The following is a 24,389-nucleotide window of genomic DNA, read 5'->3' as shown; positions in this document are numbered from 1 at the left end:
GAAACAGAAACCACCCTAAAAAGGGGTGTCGCGACGGGACAACACTAGGCAGACAACTGCCGCAGCGGCACAGAACTGGGCAACCTCCTTCATAGCAGCGCGCTAAGTGTGACACCCTAGGTTTTTAAAAGTCATTAATAGACAAATTAGAACAAAGAGGAGAATTAATGAGAAAGCAAACAAGTATTAAATGACAACCAAAGATAAAGGAAATTCAAATTCAAATATTGGTTTCACTTTTGTGAGGGCAAATTAAGAATGTTCCAACTATATTTCATGTCCAAATCACCACACCAAAAGATTGTACACAAAATTCTGGTACAATTAGTAACATGTACTTAAATGGAAGTGGGCCCAAATTCAGCCTAATTAAACAAATCAAGTTGAAGCCTTTTATGGAGTATTTGAATCTTTTAATTTAACTCACAAACCGTTGCTCAAATGAAAAAGTGCCTGAAACGAAAGTTGTAGATCTCGAAAAACTGAACAAAAATGGTATTCATCAGTTTTTCTTTTGAGGCCAAGAGAAAGGATAAAAATTGAGTTTTGTAAACTGAATACAGAACTTCGAGTTATTTATGGTTCTGCCCCTGACTCTGTTTCTCTCTCCCCTCTCCCTCTCGGCGTGGCTGGTGGCGCCGTACGCCGCCGGCGCACATAGACTGCGTCCGGGCAGGTGAGCGCACGGCCAAGTGGCCCCACGCGCCCCCGGTATTGGCAAAACCGGGCACCCTTGGCATCTCGTGGCCGCGCCACGCGTCCAGGAGCGCGCTCCACACGCCGCCCGCCGGCCAGCGGCGACGCCGTCGAGTGCCCCGGCTCCGAATCGACCTCCCCTAGGGCACGTTATCTTCGCCCCAATGCCTCCTCCACTACAAAGAGAAGCCCAGGGCATCGAACTCGCGTGAGCCGCTGTTTCTCAGTCCGCCGCGGCCGTTGCCGACGGCGAGCTCGAGCTCGTCGTGGCCAGACCACCCCAGCCCCACATTGCCTCAACCAACCCTAGCATCGCCTTCCTCGTTGCTCGGTGGTGCTCTGGAGCCTAAAGCCCGGTGCCCAGAACTACCGGTGCCCCCTCGCCGGCGTCGACCGCGCCCAACCTCCGCCCCTCACCGCCAACGAGCCACTTCCCGACCGCCCAGACCTCGATTCCTAGCACCAAAAGGTGCGCACGGCTTCCCTCTAGGTTTTACCCCACCTAGCCCCCGCCGATGAGGCTGGTCCTCGCCGGAACACCACCGGCGGGCTGGGCTCTGTTCTTCCCCAACTGGCCAAGGGCCTCCTTGTAAATAAAAACCTGGATTCCAGGGGTTAGTTTGCAAAAGTGCATGAGCCCTATCAACATGAATCAGTGAAATTCAAGAATGCCTAGAAAATTGTAGAAAAATCAGAAAAATGCAAAATAAAATGTTTTGGAATCCTTACAACAAAATATACAAGTTTTGTTACATCCACATCTTCATTTTTTGTCTGAATTTTAATCCAAGAAAAATAATAGAATAAATATACTTTAAATGTTCTAGGAGTTCCACTTAGTAACTTTATGTGATTTTTGGCTAAAATTTGTATTGTACTATTACTAGGGTCTGGTAAAAATTTGAACACATTTTGACATCAATAACTAAGTCAAAGTTCCAAGATTTCTAGATCTACTAGTATTCTCATGTTTTAATGATGGTAGAAATATTGAGGTTCTATGTATGAAACTTTTTACTTGTATGTATGTAACTAAAATATTACTGTTGTGCAAGTTTGAGAAATTTTAGATCTGTTTAACTATATATTTGTTTTAATGCTTTTTAAGTAGTCTTTAATTATGATAAATAGTTTCCTTGCTTAAAAAAATCTGGAAATTTTTTTGGAACTTCATGCTGGCCATATATTCATGTCTGAAAAATTTAAGATCCAGAAACACTCTAGAACTTTCTGTACTAATTAGTTTTACTATAGCTGGTTTAATTTTGTCGAATTTATTACTCCTGTTTAAGATTAGAAAAATTATGAAATATTTACAATATGTTTAGGACCATGTGTAGACTTCTCTGCAAAAATTTGAGCTTTAGAACTGTTGTAGTTTGATCTGTGGGAATTCATCTTCTTTTAAACATGATCTATTTTGAGTATTTTTCATGGATTCATGCCTTACTGTTTTTAGCTGAAATTTCTACTGCAAGTTGATGATTAGATGTACTACTTTGTATAAATTTGGTAGCTGCAGAAACTGTTTCTAGATTACGAGTTGAAATAGTCAAATTACTTTGTGAATTTTAATTCGCATTAAAAACCGCCACCCAGTTCATTTTATGAAGAAAAGTTAAGATTAGAACTACTCTATAAACAATTGCCTAGTAAATAAAGTTAACTAAGATCACCACAACAAACCATCTTTTATTGGACTACAACTTTATAGTGAAGGAAAGAAATGTGTTTGTATCATGTTGTAATAAAATTCATTGTTGCATTCATATAGAAACTGCCAATCTCGCTGACGGTACCTACGAGTTGGTGCCAACACGCGAGGTTGACACCGCTGATGCACAAGTGAACACGCTTGGACTTATCCAAGACCCGAACCAAAGTTCGGAAGAGCCCAAGGCTAGCAGTACCCAGGAAGGCAAGCCCCAGTGCATCTAATGCCTATTATTTTTAATCTATACAATATATATTGTACTATTATTTATTTGTGCATTTATGTTCAGGCATTGATTGAAACCTTAGATGCATGATCCTAGGTTCCTATGATTTATTACCCGGTTACATCGACTAGAGGCTTTGCTAACTAGGACCGGTAAAAGTCGAGTAGTTTTCTGCTACTCGCGAGATTATAGGATCTGACTATTTTCCTACATACTACAAATATAAGGTTTGTAGATGGGATCATGGGACCCCATCATAGAGAGAAAAATTAATAAGGTCGCAGTCTATGGTAACTTTGTTAAGCGTTTGAACGTACTAACCACATGCCGAAGAATATGGTAATCGGTAAGCTAAAGTACCTGATTGGACCTGGGAGTGGACTTTACCCTCATCCTCTTTGAACATTGCACATCGTTCTCATGCGCACAACATGCGGGTGCAGAGTAGCCGTACTCTGTAGTCGAGGGGGGGGGGGGTGGCCCTGATCCACGGACGGGAAAGAAAGGGGAGATGTTATGTGGGTGACTTCGTTCCCCATACGTGTGGGTTAGGTTTGCCTTGCAAGGTTAAGAAACTTGATTCGAATCGTTCTGCCGCTCACTGACAATGAGACTGCTTAACATTTTTGCCACATAGAGTAACAAGTGGAAGATGATGATAAATATTGATGGATGATGAATTGTTTCTAACATGGATGACTAGAGATAGATGCTCATTTAGAATGGTTAATTGAACTAGAATCATGAAAGCTAAAATCGGAAAGTAAGGATCTACTATTGGTTGCTTTTCGGCAAAACAAACCCCTCCAGCCAAAAAGCCTTGTATGTCTAGTTAAGTGGACTAAGTTATATCCGTTGATGGTTAAGTCTTGCTGAGTATTAGTATACTCAGCCTTCCTTGTGGCTTTGTTTTCAGGTGAGAACTTTGAGGATATGATTGCTAGTTTGACTTACCCTTGTACTCTACCTCCGGGTTGGTCTGTGGAGTGGGAGTGATCCTCAGCTGGTGCTGACGCTTCTCCTTCCGAGCGATGTCTCGTATGGGCTTTATCGAGATGTCATGTTATCGTTAGTTACCGCGCTTTTAACTTCTGCTGAATAAATGAACTCTGATGGACTGTTGTAGATAAGACTTATGTAGTACTACTGTCTTTACTTTCAGAACTGGTCTGTAATAATTTTAAATTCCGCCGCAAGACTCTGTGATGTATGAAATGCGTGTTGTTGTACTCTCTGGACTTGCCTTCGTGTGAGGTTTGTTTATTCGATCCCGGTTTTTCGTGGCTTTAATCGAGATTTTACTCGAGGAACCGCCGAGGTACGTGCGAGTTGGATCAGAGTTGCCTTTGCAACGATGGTTAGCGCACTAATCCAATTTATTTTGGGTGGTTCCGCCACACCAGGCTCGTGGGGAGGGGCCGCCCAGTGACCGCCCGAAACGACACATCCTTTCGAAATGATGCCGGCCAGCCAACCAACCGCGGGATAAAAAGGAAACCGCGCCCGCACGACACGACCGCACGCCAGCAAGAGAAGATAGCGTCTAGTCCCTTCCAAAGTGAGGGGCCCACTTTGGGCCGCAATCAATTAACCCTCTAGGCCCATCTCTGATCCGTTCAGAGGCTCAGGGGCTACACCCACTGGGTGTGCTCACGCACACCCAGCGGAAATCACGACGTCGACAGTCATGCCAGCTCAGAAGCTTACATGCCATGCCCACTGAAGCACGCTCGTGTATGTGCAACAGTGGCGATGTGACACATCCGAGCAGGCGACTCGAGATGCTCGACGACACGGTCATTTGAACCTCTGAGTGAATCTCTGATTCACCCAGGGGTTCAGGGGCTACACCCAGTGGGTGCGCTCGCATGCACCCACTGAAGAAAAAGGACAATGAGCGAGGCCGCCAGAGGTCAGTCGTCTCCGTCGCTCTGGGATAAAAGTGACGCCTTCTGACATAATTGCAAGGGGGTCGGGGGCTACTGACGTGGATAAAAGTGACGGATACCCCCAAGGCACTCGTTACTTATTTATCCTCGACCCCGGCCCATGACAGGATGGTGGGGACCGTGAACACTAGCCCGGGAAGGCCCATCAAGCCAAGAACAGCCCACAAAGCCGACCCCTGCAAAGGGGTTCCGCCTCGCCCGACCCCTGCGAAGGGTTCTGCCTCGCCCTACCCCTACGGAGGGGCTCCGTCTCGTGGCGATGTTAGGCCTCCGGGAAAGGAAGGACGCAACCAGTAAAAAAGGAGTCTATACACTTGACCCAGCAAAACGAGGTCGTGACCGCCCCATGTCCCCGTACGTACCGTAGTGGGCGATGGGTCAGCATGTCCCATCTAGAGGGAAACGTGACCCAACCACTCCAACAAAGGTCATCAACAAGAAACACAGTGACGCACATCACGCCGAGACGTGGCGTACCGCCCATGCCCATACCCTGACGAATGAGGACGCAAGTAGCAGCACGAATCCAGCACCCCTGTTCCTCCATGACTTGCATAGTGCCAAGGATGGGGGACGGACACCCTCCTGTCATGATCAACGGGATAGGCGGGCCCACCATCTCCATAGTTAGCAGGCAGGGGTCGGAGGCGCCTGACCCCCATGCCTCTCCCCTTTCCTTGCTCAATGTAAGCTTCTATCCCTTAAACTATAAAAGGGAGAGAGCATGCTCTGGGCAGGGGGACCAATCGATCAACCACCTCACATCCCATGCACGAACACAGAGACTTGGGAGCCCCGTCCCTCTCTCGCTCGTTTGTAACCCCAACCACAAACAGAGTGCAAGAACATGAGAGCCCGAACTGGACGTAGGGCCTTTAGAGCCCGAACCAGTATACAACTTGTGTCCATGCTTGCATTACCATCCGAGCCCATGACGCGCATACAAATACACTAGCAGGCAGTATGAAATGCTGACAGGTCCTTTGTGCATACTAATGTTGTCTTTTACGACCTGGTGTTTCTATTTGTTTGGCAGCAGGTATTGCCTGTCTAGTAAATTGTAAATTTAATTTCTAGAAAGCATTGATGTGTTCAATCCATATGATTGATTTATAATGTACACCTGTTAATATGGGTGCATATGTATAGATAAATCATATCTTATGTTAGATTGTATCTCACTGCAGAGAATACATTTGGATCCAAGCATTTATCTTATGGATAAGGAAAAGAGAGATGATAATTCAAGGAGAGGAAAACGATACCGGATTCTAAAAAATCCAGGCATCTCTGTAGAAAGGAAGACAGAACATCAATCCAAAAATGGATTGGCGGAGAATAGAATAAGTCCTACAAAGGAAAATAAAAACTTTGTCAAAAGCAAGGACTACACACTGGAGGAAGGTAGAATCAGTGAAGGGATATCTTATGTTGAGAGCCACGAAACTGTTCCTCATGATTCTGCACATTCTCAAGAAAAAATCCCAAAGATGAAAGTAAGTGAAAATGAAATCTGCATTAATTTGTTATTAGTATGTGGTCAATATGTCTTTACTTGCAACAACCAACGAGTTTAAAGCGCACTTGAGTGCTCAAGTATCCATATTCAGACTAGCATAAGACGAGCATAATCTTTCTTTGACGTGTGGGCGCATTCCAAATTGGACAATCGAAATAAGGAAGCAAAGAATAAAATCTTAAGTACCTCCCAAGTTTTTAGAGTACTGTACTATGCTAGGTGCCAGGTGACTATGTGAATTTTGCTATTGCACTCAAAAGAAGCCACTGTTATCTATGCATTGTAGGTGATGGGCACAAAGATTTGGGCCAACCGAAGAATAACACCGCCAAGAAAGTCAAACCTGCCGCTGAACCGATAGTTGTTCCAATTGTGCTGAGGATGTCTGATTTTGATCACAAGGTCTATTCTCTCACTGGTTTAACATGCTTTTGGTTTCTAATGTCCTTGAAATACCAGTTGTATTTATTGAATACATAAGAGGAATAAGAACTGCCCATGTAAATGATAAAAGTTTATTGTTACTGACCTCTTTTGGAAGCTGCCAAAACAAAAGCCCACTGGCCGGACATGCCTTTCGATTGAGATCTACTGATATGTGGGCACATTTGTCAAGGATCACTTCTACTCTCTAGTTACATGGATTATTGATTCATATTTTATCTCCTATTCTGATTTGCTTTGTTGTTGTGTTCAGGCATAGTTAGAGGATCGGATAGCCACTAGAGCTTTCAGAGATAATTGCCTTCCTCAGGTATCTATGCCTCTGTGAAAGCTTTGGTACACATACAATTGGCAAACTGTAATTTCTTTGAATTTTTTGTGCAGCCTGTATGGTGAAAAGAAATTGTACTTGACATAAAATATAGTTGCACGGTAAATGGTGGTACTTGCCTAACGGTTAATATCATACAGCTATGCTACCAGTGGTTATTTATCTGCAATGCTTGTATGATGTCTCAGTCACCTAGCTTAGTCATAGAGGGGTACTACATGGAAGATACTTCACAATTGGTGTCTACCTGTCTCGCAAGGTTGTACCTTGAAGTTGTATGAGTCCTCCTATGGGGATAACTGTATGCGACAATAGGTTGATGCGTGGTACAATTGTTCCAAATAAGTGCTGAATTTGTTGGCCGACCTTCAAGTTTTTTACCTCATGCAAGTAGTATCTGACTGTTATGCTATTTTCTGATGTTACTCAGGATCACCGAAAACTTATAAACAACCTTAAGCTTATTCAGGACTGCCTTTGTTCTTTTGAGTCACTGGTAAGTTTTCCTTGATCAACAGGGTATTGTATATTTTCGATTGTTATGTTATCGTATGATGTATTTTGTCTGATGTTAGAGTGTATATTTTGGAGCTTTTTTATATAAAAAAATCTTGCTCAGGGATTGACCATTGTTGACATCTCAGCAAATTCTTTTCCTCAAACGTTGGATTGGCTTCACAGTTATCTTCTTCAGGTACCTACAAATAACAAACATTATCTGCTTTACTTTCTTGCTAGCCATTGTCCCCTCCCTCCTCCCCTCCACCAGTTACTTCATGCTAATGTCTTTTGCTTAATGTTTGTGGGAGAAAGTCCAGCTCCTTCATATTTGTGTAATGCAACATAGTCCCCTCAGTCACAAATAAGTGGCAATTTTGGGTGTCTCCAAAATACAACTTTGAGTCTTTGATTAATATTATGAAACCACTTTCTGATGCAAATCCACTCATGCCGTTTTTAAATGCTGGGTTTTACTCCCGATTTGTCTTATAGGAGATCGGACCTGGAGCATGCCGCTGGGTAAGGTGTGCTCTCGAGAGCTGCCTTACTTGGCTATCACTTCGTCGGCACAAACAACTCATCGTGATTTGTACGGCTCACCTAGCTTCCCTAGCTGAGGGGGCTGGACCTTGCAAAACTACTCGATGCTGCTTCATCTAAAGACTGGAGGCAAGAAAAATTCAACACCATACCGCCTTGTTGGGTACAACACTGTCCTTGCTATGTACTCCGTGCAGGGTGATGAGGAGGGATTTGAGAAGCCTCTGAAGGAGATCAGTGTGACTAAGCTAGAGCCACCCCGTACTGCACCCGCTATGTGATGGAGGATGGCCTGAGGTTGAAGAAGAAACTGACATGTGGGTGCCACATGTTAGCGAGGAGAGAAGCAGCACGGATGTTTTGGTCCATACAAAAGATATGTATGCTTACAGTAGTCTGACAGTGAGCCTAGATATCCAGAAGACGTAGAAAATAACAAGAATCAGGTAGATGAATTATAGTGGCAAGTTTCAGAATAGATGAGTTGTAATGGTAGATATCAGAACTTTGAAATTAAAATTTTGTTGATGGATGCTGCTGGATGGATTTATTGATGATGCGAATCCATGCAATGCAACAAGCAGATCTTCACGATCGGAAGGTATCGGAGCATACAACACCGTGCCATGATCAACGCGGAGAGAGCGTGCCTGTCCGTAGCAGCATTCCACTCACCGAACATCCATGCCATGATTGGCCCTCTTCTGACAATGACAAACCAAGAGCCGGAGTTGCCCATGTACAAGACGGTGGACCACCAGAGCTTCGTGAGGCTCTTCTATTCCGCCAAGCCGGAGGGCAAGAGCTTCTAGCAACAGATGAAGCTCGATCTTGACGCAACTAGCAATAGCAGCAGCACCTGAGTACTGCCGCAATTTCTTCTTCTCTATCGCATTGCTTTGCTTGCTAGAAACACATGTCGTCATTGCATTGGGTCTGTCTCTGTATTCAACATTACATGTAGTGACAAGGTGAATAACAATTAATCAATCTGCTCACCAGATAAGTGATTATTTGGTGAATAATAGAGTCAACAAGTTTCGACTTTTATACTCCTGCTTGCAGGGAGAGAGCTTCTCTTTGCATGAACAACAGTCACCAAGTTTCAAGTTTTATATGTTGTCAATCTAATATGAATACAAATGTCGATTGAATACCAGTGCACACTACCACTGCAGCGATTCCTCCTTGGCCGCACAATAGATTAAGACAACCAGATATAAAATGCCTCAGGAAACAGGCGCATATATCGATCAATTTCCCCCTTGATTGCAGCTTTCTGAACACGCAGCCAAAAGACCTCGCTCGATTCACTGCCAATGAAAATCAGGTGCCAAGAAGAGAAATAATAACTGACCACTATACATCAACTTCTGTATATGCAAATCCTAAGATGCATCATTTTTCATTTGGCAATTTGATAATAACGGAATATTTCTAGCGAGATACCACCTCCAATCTCACAGATAAGTTGTTTTCTTTGGTTATCCGAAGTCAACTATTCTAAACTTAAATTACAAAGTCTTCCTATGTGTTGAGTTCTGATATTTCAAAATTTCATGAGTGGATTTGCATGGGAAAGTGGTTTCATACTATTAATCAAATACTCAAAGTTGTATTTTGGAGACACCCAAAAATGCCACTTATTTGTGACTGAGGGAACTATGTTGCATTACACAAATATGAAGGAGCTGGACTTTCTCCCAGAAACATTAAACAAAAGATATTAGCATGAAGTAACTGGGGGGTCAGGGACGGGACAATGGCTAGCAAGAAAGTAAAGCAGATAATGTTTGTTATTTGTAGGTACCTGAAGAAGATAACTGTGAAGCCAATCCAACGTTTGAGGAAAAGAATTTGTTGAGATGTCAACAATGGTTAATCCCTGAGCAAGATTTTTTTTATATAAAAAAGTTCAGAAATACACACTCTAACATTAGACAAAATACATTAGATGATAACATAACAATCGAAAATATATTATACCCTGTTGATCAAGGAAAACTTACCTGTGACTCAAAAGAACAAAGGTAGTCCTGAATAAACTTCAGGTTGTTTATAAGTTTTCGATGATCTTGTAACATCAGAAAATAGCATAACAGTCAGATACTACGTGCATGAGGTAAAAAGCTTGAAGGTAGGCCAACAAATTCACCACTTATTAGGAATAATTGTACCACGCATCAACCTATTGTCGCATACAGTTATCCCCATAGGAAGACTCATACAACTTCAAGGTGCAACCTTACGAGACAGGTGGACATCAATCGTGAAGTATCTTCCATGTAGTACCCCTCTATGACTAAGCTAGGTGACTGAGACATCATATAAGCATTGCAGATAAATAACCGCCAGCAGCATAGCTGTATAATATTAGCTGTCAGGCAAGTACCACCATTCACAATGCAATATTTCCTCCCATGGAAAACAACTATATTTTATGTCAAGTACAATTTCTTTTCAGCATACAGACTGCACAAAAAATTCAAAGAAATAACAGTTTGCCAATTATATGTGTACCGGAGTGTTCACGCAAAAATCAACACACTGGAATCCGAGGGCAAGTGTTCGCCGAGTCACGGTAAGTCAACCAGGCGTGCCAGTCAATTTGACCTGAAATTGACAAGGGAGAAAACAAAGTTAAATTCGAGAGCGTATTGGCTGGGATTCCGAATATCTCTCAGATGGGCGTAACGGCAAGCTTTGCCAATACTATAGACGACAAAAAGATATTAAATGCAAGCGCATAGTAAAAGAGCGCATCGGCAGGATCAGCTGATGAACTAAATGACAAAACCGGCTTTGAACAGCCAATCGTGTATGTATGAAAAGATGTAAGCTACGAATGTGTAACTTAGATGATGTGAGCTAAAAACAGATCTAAACTGGCTCTTGAGATAACAAAAGTGTTACTCCAAAACCTGAAGCCGATCTAGTATGTTTTTAGATGTGATAATGGCCAAAAAGTGTAGGAAAACCTACTAATCTAGCCGATATCGATAATTGGTGAATAAATCTAGACGAGACGACAGCGATGCGCCCGGAAGTCAAAGCCTAGATAAACTCGATAACTTTTGAATAGATTTGAATGAAGCTACAGTGATGCGCCTGGTAGCTAAAGCTCAAATATATTCAGTAAAACGAAAACTCACTAGCAAATCAAGTCGCTCGAATGTGAGGCGTCCTTGATCAACTTGAAAGAACTCGTCAAAAAAAGAAAAGAAAAGGCGAAGTCGCCGAAAAAATACAAAGGAATTGTAAAGTTGTGTTGTATTGTATGTGTATCAAGTTTTTTCGGTTCCTTACAACTCATATTTATAGCCTAGTGCTACCGAGTCCTAGCCGATTACAGCAAACATTACTTGACTCTAAAGAAAAGACTTACTAAAGATAAACTACTTTAAATATTACAACCGAATCATCAAGATTTTCGCAGAGTCCGGATCCTCTTCTTCTTCCTTGACTTCATCGGCAACTCTCCGTCGGCCGACTACCAGAATGGGTAAATCAGCATCTTCGAAGCATATTCTTCTGGCCCATCGGACAAGCTCCATCGGCCGATTCCAATACTGTGTGTTTTTTGATTTCTTCCAAATCGGCCATCTTCCCTTTACTGAAATCACCTTTCCTGACACGTGTCAAAAAATGGTGTCAACACATGCCCCCCCAGTTTCGGAGTATTTTATTTGCTCCGAAATTATTTCAATTCATGTTCGCTCCCTGGTACTATTACTCCAACCAGCTTCCAGGGCAACTCCTCTAAGCCTGTGCACACGGCACGCTCAGCACAACCAGGTAAAACTCTTCTTTGCCCCTGACTCCTCTGCCTTCCGTCCGCACAAGCCCAACGCGCCGATTCACTTTCCGTCTTTTTACCTGCCCAGACAGATCCATAAAAATCACCCTCCGACTCTACATCGGCAACAAGCCTCCATTAGCTACAACACCTCTCCCTTTCTCTTTCCAGCAGCTCCAAAAAAACCCTAGGTTTTCCTGTAGCAATGGCGGGCACCAAGCATCCTGACGAGGGTCCTTCCAATGCCCCTCCGGCGATCCGCCACCGCCTGGCGTAAGTTACCTCTCTCTACCTCCGATCCCTACATTCTCGTTTAGTTCTGATCTTCAATCTCTGCACAGTGACAACGCTTCCTCATCCTCAGGCTCTTCTGGTTCGGAGGGGCCCCCTTTCCCTAGCGTTCCCGAGAGTACCGTGGAGTTCATCCGCCAGCTTCTTCGCGAGAAAGACGAAGCTTGACAGAACTACTCCCAGGAGACCACCAGGTCTCAGCGCCTCGCCGCCGAACTAGAGGCGGCACAAGCCGACTGGGCTGTTGTCCGGGCCCAACTCACCGCCGCCGACTCCAGGGTTGCCGGTAGGTTATTTTATTTTCTGCATTGTTCCTTTCTTTTTAAATTCTTCTTCTAACTCCTTTGTATTGTCAGTCCTGGAATCGTAAATCCAGACCCTCCATGCTGCAGCAGCCACCGCCACCGAGTCGGTGAACACGCGCGGCGACACCGTCACCGCCCGTCTGCAAGACATCCCCAACCGCATTCGGGAGGTCACCGGACATGGTGTTCGCCGTGGCGCCGCCGTAGCCCTCGCCACGGCCCAGTTCGAGACCGGTCATGATCTCCTGCAGGTCGAACCAGTCCACTTCCCGCTGGGCAGCGAAGACTGGTGGGCCTTCGAGGAGCTCACCGACGACATGGAGATGGCAGCCGCCACCATCTCCGAAGATGTCAGCATAGAGGCGGTCATCGGCAATGTCTTTGCCGATGATTAAATTTCTAGGAGTAGCATCTTCCTAGAAACAACTTTTGCTATATCAGCCGGATCATCTGATCGGCCTTTTTTGTAAATGATATTATTAATGAAGTATTTCCCTTTTTTTGTCGATTTCCATTGCAACTTCTCACTTGATAACGCAAAAAACCAACCCTGACCTGAATCTGAGCAGCTTGGATTGTGTGGATTTTTTGCACTAAGGACAACACATATCGTGTCGGCCATAACAATTCAACCGATAACTCAATTAATCGGCTATCCATCCAACCAAACGCTAGGGTAATACTTCTTCAAATATTTTCCGTTAAGAGCTCTAGAATACTCTTCCCCTTCGAGTGTCTCTAAAATATAAGCATTGCCAGTAACGCATCTGTTTACTCTGAATAGTCCCTCCCACGTTGGCGACCATTTTCCAAATTTTGAACTCTTTGTCCCTATCGGCAGTATCAACTTCTAAACCAATTCCCCTTGCTCAAAGGTTTTGGCTTTTACCTTTTTATCGTACCATCAGCTAACTCTGGCTTTATTCGCCTCAACATCTATAAGAGCCTTCAGTCGATGGCCAGCCAAATCCTCTAATTCATCTTTCATCAGAGCAGAATATTCATCGGCCGTCAATTGATTATGAAATGTGACACGCCGTGAATCAAGTTTCAACTCCCATGGGAGAACAGCTTCATGTCCGTATACCAAATGATATGGAGACACCCTTGTAGCACCATGACAAGCCATTCTGTATGCCCATAAAGCTTCATGAAGTGCAGTATGCCACTTTCTAGGATATTCATCAATCTTTCTCTTGATCAATTTGATGACCCCTTTATTAGATGCTTCTACCTGACCGTTAGCTTGGGCATAATATGGAGAAGAATTCAGCAATTTAATCCCCATTCTAGTAGCAAATTCCTCAAATTCATCTAATGTAAACATAGTACCTTGATTGGTCGTAATGGTCTGTGGAATACCAAACCGATAGATAATATGTTTTTTGACGAATTCAATCATCTCTTTCGATGTAACATTTTTCAGAGGAATTGCTTCAACCCACTTGGTGAAATAATCAGTGTCCACCAAGATAAATTTATGATTTTTACTGGATGGAGGATATATCTAGCCGATCAAATCAATTCCCCATCCTCTAAACGGCCACGACTTGATTATGGGATTCATGGCTGACGCAGGAACTCTTTGCATGCTTCCAAATTTCTGACATTCTTGGCAACCTCTGTAATATGTGAAGCAATCTTCCAGCATCATCGGCCATAAATATTCGTTCCTCCTGATCACCCATTTCATCTTATAGGCCGATTGATGGGATCCACAGACACCTTCGTGAATTTCACCCATTAACACCTTTGCTTCTTCTTTATCAATGCATTTGAGCAAAACCCCATCAATTGTCCGATAATATAAATATCCCTCCAACAATACATACTTGATTGCCTGGAATCTGATTTTTCTGTTCACCTTCTTGGATGGATCTTTTCGATAATCAATAATCTCGTTCCTCCAATCATCAGCTGTTAACTCTAAGGTCATTATTCCTTCCATCGGCCGATATCCTGAAGCATGCTGAGCCAGCCGATTTGCATCACTGTTATGAAATTTGGGAACATGCTCGATGGTTACCTTCTTGAATTCTTTCAGCAGCCGGAGACATTCTTCATGATATAATTGTAAAATATCATCTTTGCATTCATACTCCCCAACTAACTGATTGATCACCAGCATAGAATCTCCAAAAATTTCAACAGCATCGGCTTTGATTTCTCGAAGTAATTGAATCGCCTTGAGAATAGCACGATACTCAGCTTGATTATTGGTTAAAGAGGCTTCAATCGGAAATGAGAACTCAAAATTTGCCCCCTGAGGGGAAATCAGCACCACACCAATTCCAGAACTGTTCCCACACGAAGATCCATCAAAGAATAAAGTCCAAGGAACAAGATCTACCATGCTTAGCTCTGGTCCACAATGTTGCACAACAAAATCGGCTACGGCTGGACCCTTAACTGCTTTAGCCGATTCATATCTCAAATCAAATTCTGATAATGCCAAAATCCACTTCCATATTCTCCCTTTTAAAATCGGCAATGAGAGCATATATCTAATAATATCATCTTTGCTCACAACAACACATTCAGCCGACAATAAATAATATCTAAGCTTAGTATAGGAGAAGTATAAGCAAAGACATAATCTCTTGACGGGAGAATACCTTGTCTCAACATCCAGCAACCTTCTGCTCACAAAATAGATAGCTCTTTCTTTTCCTTCAGATTCTTGAATAAGGGCCGATCCGATAGCACGCTCATCAGCCGATAAATACAATTTAAACGGCTTGTGCTTTTGAGGCGGAACCAACACTGGAGGATTTACTAGATAATGGTTGATTTCATCCAATGCCTTCTGATGTTCCTCTCTCCATACAAATTCCTGATCGACCTTCAACTTCAGTAAAGAACTGAACGGCTGAATTTTTCCCGACAGATTAGATATAAATCTTCGAATAAAATTAATCTTGCCGATCAATAACTGAAGTTCAACCTTCGTTGTAGGGGCTTCAACTTTGTCGATGGCTGATATAGTCTTCTGACTAATTTCAATCCCTCACTCATGTACCATAAAACCCAAGAACTGGCCAGCTGATACACCAAAAGCGCACTTGTTTGGATTCATCTTTAAACCATGCCTTCTGGTGCATTCCAAAGCTCTACATAGATCAGCCAAATGTTCTTGGTGCCCCTTTGACTTCACAACCACGTCATCAATGTATATCTCCATAATTTTGTCGATGAGTTCATGAAAGATATAATTCATGGCTCTCTGGTACGTAGCACCGACATTTTTTAGTCCGAAGGTCATGACTACCCACTCGAATAAACCGAGATGTCCTAGACATCTGAACACAGTTTTGTGGATGTCTTCTTCCGCCATAAAGATTTGGTTGTACCCAGCATTACCATCCATAAAACTGATCATCTTGTGCCCAGCAGCAGCATCTACCAACATATCAGCTATCGGCATGGGGTAACCATCCATCAGCGTAGCCTTGTTGAGATCCCTGAAATCAATGCATACTCGCAACTTGCCATTTTTTTTGTAAACAGGAAACACGTTGGAAATCCATTCGGCATAACGACACTGCCGAATAAAATTAGCTTCAATTAACCGTGTAATCTCGGCCTTTATATCTTGCAAAATCTTAGGATTACATCGCCTCGCTCCTTGTTGATATGGCCGATATCCCGAATTTATAGGCAAACGATGTTCCACAATAGATCTATCCAAGCCAGGCATCTCATAATAATCCCAAGCAAAGCAATTTTGTACTCTCTTAATAAACTTTTCAGTTCCTGCTTGTATTTGGGATCCAAGTTGGCGCTAATAAACCTCGGCCTCGGTCTATCACCATCTCCGATATCAATTTCCTCTAGTAAATCGGCCGACGTAAACCCATGCCCCAACTTCCCTTCTTCCTCTAGGAACTCATCCATCAGGAACTTTATGAAGAACCGACTGCTTGGATCGGTGTAGAATTATCACTGGCCGATTCATCATCGGCCTTAACCTTAACACGCCAAACTTGTGATTTGACTCCTTTCTTGTTCAGAGTTTGTTCTTGTTCTTCCTCAATGATCTCCAGCTGGCGTAACCTCTGAACACGTCGCTTCTGAGACCTGGTCAAACCCCCTGGACACCATTGATATTGATCCGTGCGATCAGGCTCAAGTTTTGGATCTCTCCACATCGGCTGATCATCTTGCACTCTGTCATCGGCCACCTGTTCTAGCCGATCATGTGTGGGTACTCTTCTCCCAATAGGATCACGTAGCATTGTCCTGCCCCCCCAATCGATCATGGACCGATACCCTTTTTTCTAGCCGATCATGCACAAGAGTGTGCTCACGCCGATAGGGCTCATGACGTGACTTTTCATATGATCGGCTGCCTTGACCATTGCATTCGGGACAATCATATGCCGATGGCAATGTCAACCCTTCTTCCCAGCAGTAGACAAAGAAAGGACACCTCCAATGATCTTGCTCGCGTCGTTCCTCTTCTTCTCTACGTTGCCGCCTTTCACGATCACGCAGAAACTTGTTCAACAACATTTGAGACGTTACACGTCTACGTGGTGCCGATGAACGTTCAGCATCCTTCATCGGACCCTTTCCTTTGACTTCATCGGCCGCTATCTGCGCTTTAGGATCAACAGCTCTAGATTTCATGGCCGATGATGACGTCAAAATCTTGGCTTGAGGAGAACCTTCATCTCTAGCCATATCAACCATGTTCGTGGCAAAAGGATGCCCGTTGATCTTCATCATCTTCTTGGGAACCTCAAATTTTAATCTCCCTTGTTCAAAAGCCATCTGAATCTGCTGCCGGAAGACCTTGCACTCATTTGTATCATGCGATGTGGCGTTGTGCCACTTGCAGTACTTCATATGCTTGAGCTCCTCTTCCGACAGGATCTTGTGATATGACTTCAACTTGATCAACCCTTCCGACATTAACAAGTCAAAGATCTTATCGGCTTTGGTGATGTCAAACCCATACGGCTCAGGCTCTTTCTTTCCAAACGGACACGTCACCGGCTTCTTCCTGTTCTGTATCCACTCAGCCGATGTTACCGTTCCTTGCTCCTCTTTAGACTCATCATTAGCAGAATATTCCACATAGTTGATCTTCTTCTGAAAAGGCTTCTTGGACTCGTAGGATCGAGTCTCTCCTATCATCCGACTCGTGATCTGGCTAATACTTTCAAACTCCTGCGATGCATATTTATCTTTAATGTGCGGCAAGAGTCCATTGAATGCTGCGTCGACCAACTGCTGATCGGACAGAACCAAACTGTAACATCGATTCTTGACATCTCTGAACCTTTGGATAAAAGCAGTAACCGATTCATCGTTTCTTTGTTTTAAGCCGGTCAAATCGGTCAACTTTAACTTAGTAATCCCAGAGAAAAAGAACTGATGAAATTGTCTCTCTAGATCGGCCCAATACAATATGGAGTTTGCCGGCAAAGTGGTGAACCAAGTAAAGGCCGATCCAGACAAAGATAAGGAGAACAAACGGACTCTGAGTGCATCATGGTTGCCCGCTTCTCCTAACTGTAGAAGGAACCTATTAACATGCTCCATCGTAGAAACTTCTCCCTGCCCTGAGAACTTTGTGAAGTCAGGCATCTTGTACTTGTGTGGGAGAGGAATCTGATCATAAGCCGGAGGATAGGGAGTCTTGTACATAACAGATTGTTGCTTTGGCCTGAAACCAAACTGCTCCCTCATCACTTCAGTTATATTTGTGCTCCAATCAACTTGCGGCTCAACTATTGGCATTTGCTGAGGGGAAACCGTGCTCGCTGCATTGGTCATCATCGTAAGTTGCTGAGCTACATGGTCCATTGGCTGTCCAGCCGATTGCATCTGATGTGTTTGCTGAGCTATCCGATTAGGTGTCTGCTGAATCATCGTCGGCTGTGGAGCTGATAGACTAGCCGACTGTTGACCAATAGCCTCCATGTATGGTACACTAACACACCATATATGTCCAGTTGTTTGATTGTGGAATACCTAGTTGACTCCCTTCTGATGCGGAGATTGCGATGACAACACTTCTGAAGGAGACTGGGGTTGGAGCAGGATAGCAAGACGTTGCTGTGGGGTCATCGGTGGTGGTGACGATGCATTAGCTTGCGCCATCTGTTGTGGACTCCATGCGCCTTGTGCATTCAGCTGTGTTGCCGATGCGTCCTGCTGTGCACTCATCGGCTGGGTTGCCGATGGATCAGGCTGAGAGGCTATCGGCTGAGAAGCCGATGCATTAAACTGCATCTTAGGTGGCGTAGAAAAGAAATCCGGATGCATACCATACCCAGTAGCAGGATTCCATCCTTTAGAAAATACGGACACAGATCTATCTTGCACAGTTGTAGCAATCGGCGGCGTGGTTGAGTAGATAGGATTTGCCGTACCCGCCGATGCTGCAGTAGTCATTTGGGGTGGAGTTTGACTGTTGCTTGTTCCTGCCTGACTATTTTGAGCCGACAGGGCTGCTGCCATAGATATTTCCAAGGGAACATATTGCATCTGATCTGGCTGTATATAGCAAGGACCCATGCACCCTGGAAACGTGCCTTCAACAAAAGTCTTAACCACTGCATTGTGCACTGTGTTGCCCATAACTACTGCACTCTTGATGAAGGCTTGTGCCACAGCTTGGCAACTGCGTCTATCATCTTGCTTTCACATTGAGCCTCTGTCAATGGCTGGAAAAATAGAAGATTAAACTTCTTGATCACTTCACCAGATCTGTTGACGCTGTACGACTTGAGGCATTCACATTTGAATCTCTCCACCAGCTCTTCATATTCATTCTTTTGTTCTTCTTTGAGCTTATCTTCAGGAACAGGAATCTAGTTCTCTTCACTGACCGCAGATTTATCAGTAATGTCCACCATGTTGAAGCTTTCGGTCCCATCGAGCATGCCAAATCAACACACTGGAATCCGAGGGCAAGTATTCGCCGAGTCACGGAAAGTCAACCAAGCGTGCCAGTCAATTTGACCTGAAATTGACAAGGGTGGAAACAAAGTAAAATTCGAGAGCGTATCGGCTGGGATTCCGAATATCTCTCAGATGGGCGTATCGGCAAGCTTTGCTGATAGAAATACATGACAAAAAAATATTTAAATGCAAGCATGTAATAAACGACAGTGTCGGCAGGATCAGCCGATGCACTAGACGACAAAACTGGCTTTGAGTAGCCGATTATGCGTGTGTAACAAGATCTAAGCTACGAATGTGTAACTCAGATGATGTAAACTAAAAACAGATCTAAACTGGCTCTTGAGATAACAAAAGTGTTACTGCAAAACCTAAAGCCGATCTAATATGTTTTTAGGTGTGATAATGGCCAAAAAGCATAGGAAAACCTACAAATCTAGCCGATATCGATAATTGGTGAATAAATCTAGACGAGACGACAGCGATACGCCCAGAAGACAAAGCCTAGATAAACTCGATAACTTTTGAATAGATCTGAACGAAGCCACTGCAATGCGCCCGGAAGCTAAATCTCAGATTTACTCGGTAAACGAAAACATACCAGCAGATCAAGTCGCTCGAATGTGATGCGCCCTTGATCAACTCGAAAGAACTCGCCGAAAAGAAAAGAAAAGTAGCGAAGTCGCTGAAAAGTAAATTGCAGATAAAAAGTAGAGTTTGTTTGTTGATCGTGTGATAAACCTTTCACAATAGACAGAGGTACATATTTATATCCTAGACAACCTAGCCGGTTACGGCATATCAAACTTGCTAAAGAAAAATATCTAAACAAATTAATATTAAGATACATGGACTCTAACTTCCCTTTCCGTAGAATCCTCGTCGATGAAGCTTCCATCATGCGTCTGTTTCGGCCAAGGCAATTAGATTAGGAAATATTGTATTCCTATCAGGCCGAACATCATTATGCCGCTGCATCTTGTCCTTTACAGATACATGCACATTTTCTGCACATTACTATAAACGGCCTTTATTACTCTGATCATCTTCGCATAAACATGCTGGCTCCTTTCTTTATTCTATTCAGCTCAGCATGCACGCATTGACCTTCCGTAATTAATCAATCCGGCCACCTGTCCTTAATCATCTTGCATGCAAATTAGAAGCATCCCCTTAATGCAAATACGCACATGTGCCCGTCTATATTCGTAATCTTCTGGAAAGGACAGATGACATTAGAAACTTGCCGATCGTCGTCCGCTTGATCCCTCCTGTTGCTTGTGACTCGTGTGCACATATACCAATACCTGACAATCTTCAAATTACATCAGATTTACCAAAATCTGGTGTCAACACAAGCCCCCCAATTTTGGAGTATGAAGGCCCCATGCTTCGAAACTCTGTAAATCCAATGCCTCAACCTGCTCAATCACTTCATGGACTTGAGACCTGAGCTTCTCTTATGTTGCTTTTTCATAGCCGATGTCTTCCTTTAAGCAGCTTACCAGAATTAAGCTTTTTTATAGCCGATGATCCTCTTCATGATGTGCATCACAATTTTAAAGCCAACTCGAGGGATCAAGTCAACTCCACTTCTTCTGCTAAATAACTTGGGTTTTTTGAAAGATTTTTAAATCAGAATAAAACTTTGCTCTTCAAATGACTCTCTCGAATCGCTCAATGTGCATGATTCCTTGCCAAGGCATTGGGTTACCTCTTGCCTCCCTATTTCTAATAAGGCTTTTCAGTGGAGCTCAGGGTAGTGGATGAAGAGGACGCATGCTTGTACCACATATATTGCAAAGTCAAAAACCGGATCCAATAGAGAAAACAGGCCATACAATCAGATCAAGACGTGCATGTGTGTGGAATTTTCTGGATGGAACTCACACCCCTTTCTACATGACTCTATCTTTTATTTTGAGATATGGGCTATCTTTCTTTTTATTTATTTTTTCTTTTTCCTTTTCCTATGCTTCTGGGCACGGATACTTTTTCTTTTCCTTTCGCATAGCCCATATTTTTTTTGCAATATGAAGAGTCATGTCAAAATTATAAGAGTATTTTTGTGTGTGATGAAAGGCATGTTTTTGCGCAACTTGCAGTGTAGAAGTCGGCACAAGTATATGTGGAGTGTTCGTGATCTTGATCTTAAAAGCATGAAACGAATCTCACAAGGGTCACAAACAACTTGACAAAGCTCAATGCAAAACAAGCAGCATATGTGTAAGGTTTTCAAAGATGTCAACATGCATATGGCTCTAGTAGGAATTTATCATGCCATCGAGGAGCTAAGCTATTTTTATTTTTCGCAAAATAAAATTCCCAAGTAAATTTGCAGTAGGAAGTAAGGTTTCTCTGATCATACCAGTATTGGCAGTGGAGCGGCAGCAACATAATCTTGTGATTGTCAATCCTTGCTGTTCAGTAATCATTATTGTTGTCAGAAAATTTGTCTTTTTTGTAACTTCTAGAGTAAGACGAATTTGACCATGAAATTTTATATATAGATGAGGTAAGCTGAGAAGAACATTCATGATTTTTTTCAGAATTTTTTGAAACTTTGCTTAGTAGGTTTGCACGGGTTTGCACGAGGTCCTTGGTTTGCACTAGATACGTTGCCTATTTGTATTCACCATGCCTGCATGTCTTCTCGAGTATGTAGTCCCGGTCGACATGTAGCCTTCTTTTGATTTCCAGCATTTGACATGCATTTGTAACTTAATTAACTCTCCAAAATCAAAAGCCGCTGGAGGTTCCTTTAACAGTAGGTCAGTAGCCGATGAGACTATCCAACAACTGTTGTGTTCTTCTGCATATTTCTCGTCGGCTTTCCATATTCAAAACCGATGATCTGACAGCTCTACCTCTGCTTGCCTCTGTAGTCTGTCTTCTCGCATGTAAGTCATTCATTATTTCTCCAATCATATGACGCATGTACGTATATGTTCAGGATGCGCACAAACACTCTACTAGCTTATATTTCTTCTTCTTTGTTCTTGCTGTTGACTATGATGACGAAATCGGCGCCCTCGTCAAGATATTGATAATTTGTTGAAATCAATTCTTTCTGTCAGAGCCGATGCACGCTGAGCAGGACCGCTGAGCCCACAACACTAGATCGGCAACACTCTTCCAGTATCGGCGTCTCCGTAACGTCGCCGATAATGCTGTCACCATTGTCGTCACATCCGGAGCAGCGCGCCGATTTGGTCGCCGAATATCTAGACGATGTGAGTCACCCCATGGCGTGTGGTGTCCCCGTCGTCTTGAAATAATCTTCTAGTCATCCAGCAGTCTCGTGCAGCAATCAGGTTGTGATGGATAGTAACCCTGATATTCTTCAGTTGTTGCGGGCGAAGTGATCGGCACAGTCGTGAAGAGGCATCGCGTACCTCAGGCCGATCAGTATGGCATCATTTTGTTCCATGAGGTCTTCCATAGCTCGCGGATATCTCATCCATCCGGCACCCGTTCATCAGAAAAACTGTCATCGTGGCTTGACGCGCTTGCCGCAGTGGCAGAGCTTGCGCTGTCGACAGCGCCGAAGAGCATAAGGATTTGAATGGCAATTTGCGGCGTACGACCCGGCCAGCGCGCATTTGTTGTTAGCGCTAGTGGGAATCATGACGGATGACGATGAAGAACTGCAAATGTGGCGAGAATGCTGTTGATACTGCTCCGCAGCAAGCCCTTGGTTCAAATGTCTCCTTGGCTATTTAAAATATTCCATCTCATCTGATATGAACCACCAAGCCGATAATACTCGAGTTATGTATATATAACTCAGCTATGATCTTCAGTGGCCACTAAGAATCGGTCTGCCCCATAGACAATTATGCCAGCTGGTGATAGAAATACGGTCACTTGATCTTTCATGTTTTCTGAAACCAGCGGCTCAACTGGCTTCTGACGATGACACCAGCATCAATCAGCCGATGCTCTCAGACTTCGATACATTAACGCTTAGCCGATTGAAACATCTCATCAGCTTTCAGTATCATAACTTGCTCCCATTGGCTAATGCAAAAATTTGGACGATCGACTCTATATCATCAACCAAGGAACAATATTATATACCTTTTGTTGCCGATCATTTTTTTACCCAGCTGAGAAAAGGGGAGCCGATAAATTAGCCCAACAACTTCATCGGCTATTCTTGTTATCGGCAGCACAAACTAAAATAGCTAGCTTGATATCCTTGCTTTTCTTCTGGTCGTATGTGTATGCGTGGTCCTAGTAACTTACGCATGCTTCTGTGAAGGAGATTTTCTTGCTTGCATGTGGAGCGTCGCCGTCGGCATGATTCTTCAGTGAAGATGCGTCAAGATCACTGATTGTGCCAATCATCAGGGAGCCGATGAAACCCCATCGAAAAGCAAAAGCTGTTAACAGCTCGATATGCTACACCAACAATTCGTCATCGACTACTTCATCACCACAATATATTCATGTATATCGGTTCTGATGGTACTTGAGAAGGACTAGCACCCGCAGCCGATACACGTCCTTTTTGAATTTCAGCTCCACCGTCATGTGTCCTGGATGTCACTGTGTTCTCGATATCGGCCAGATGCTCCTCAATGGCCTCCTCCTGTATTTTGGCAATTATGAGCCGATGAAGCAGTGTGGATGTTTCTGAGGAAGCCGACAAAATCCCAGCGACGTATCATCTTCATCGGCGGTGTGCCGGCTCCTTGAGTATCACAGCATCGTCATGTCCAATTTGGGCTCGCGGATATGCATGCATGTACATGTGCAAGATGCGTGCCCACACTCTTGCCGCTGCTAGCTTGCTTCTTTCATTTGAAATATTCTATCATGAAATCGGCCATCAACCACAAAGTCATAATGACAATGCGTACCATCTTCCGACTTCTTTCTCTCATGTTTATTATCTATTGGCCGATGGAACGTCTTGGAGCCGATGGAGATGAGAACAGCTAGCCGATGAGAACAGCCGGACTTCAATGTTTTGATTACTTTAACTAGCTGAATTAAATAACCATCCGGTCGACTAGCACACTCGAGACAAGCTCATAAACCACCGATGTGTCCATCCTTGACCTCAAAGCATCACAAAAGAAATCAAGCCCCTATTGTCAGTCAGGATTAATGCCGTCTACATCATCGGATATTGGCATCGGCTCTTTACGCCATGTAGC

At 43.6% G+C, this 24,389-nt stretch overlaps 1 long non-coding RNA gene and 1 pseudogene across 1 annotated transcript; one reads left to right on the top strand and one right to left on the bottom strand.

Annotated features, from left to right (window-relative positions):
- Positions 1-24,389, bottom strand: part of LOC120700880 — a 146,231-nt pseudogene that overhangs the window by 64,899 nt on the left and 56,943 nt on the right.
- Positions 22,156-22,656, top strand: LOC120699101. Its single transcript, XR_005685218.1, has 2 exons — positions 22,156-22,457; positions 22,572-22,656. It is a non-coding gene; the product is annotated as an uncharacterized LOC120699101 (long non-coding RNA).

This window comes from Panicum virgatum, chromosome 3K (assembly GCF_016808335.1).
Source record: "Panicum virgatum strain AP13 chromosome 3K, P.virgatum_v5, whole genome shotgun sequence".
NCBI lineage: Eukaryota > Viridiplantae > Streptophyta > Magnoliopsida > Poales > Poaceae > Panicum > Panicum virgatum.
The sequence above is the reverse complement of the archived record's forward strand: the minus strand, read 5'-3'. Positions and strand labels throughout refer to the sequence as shown.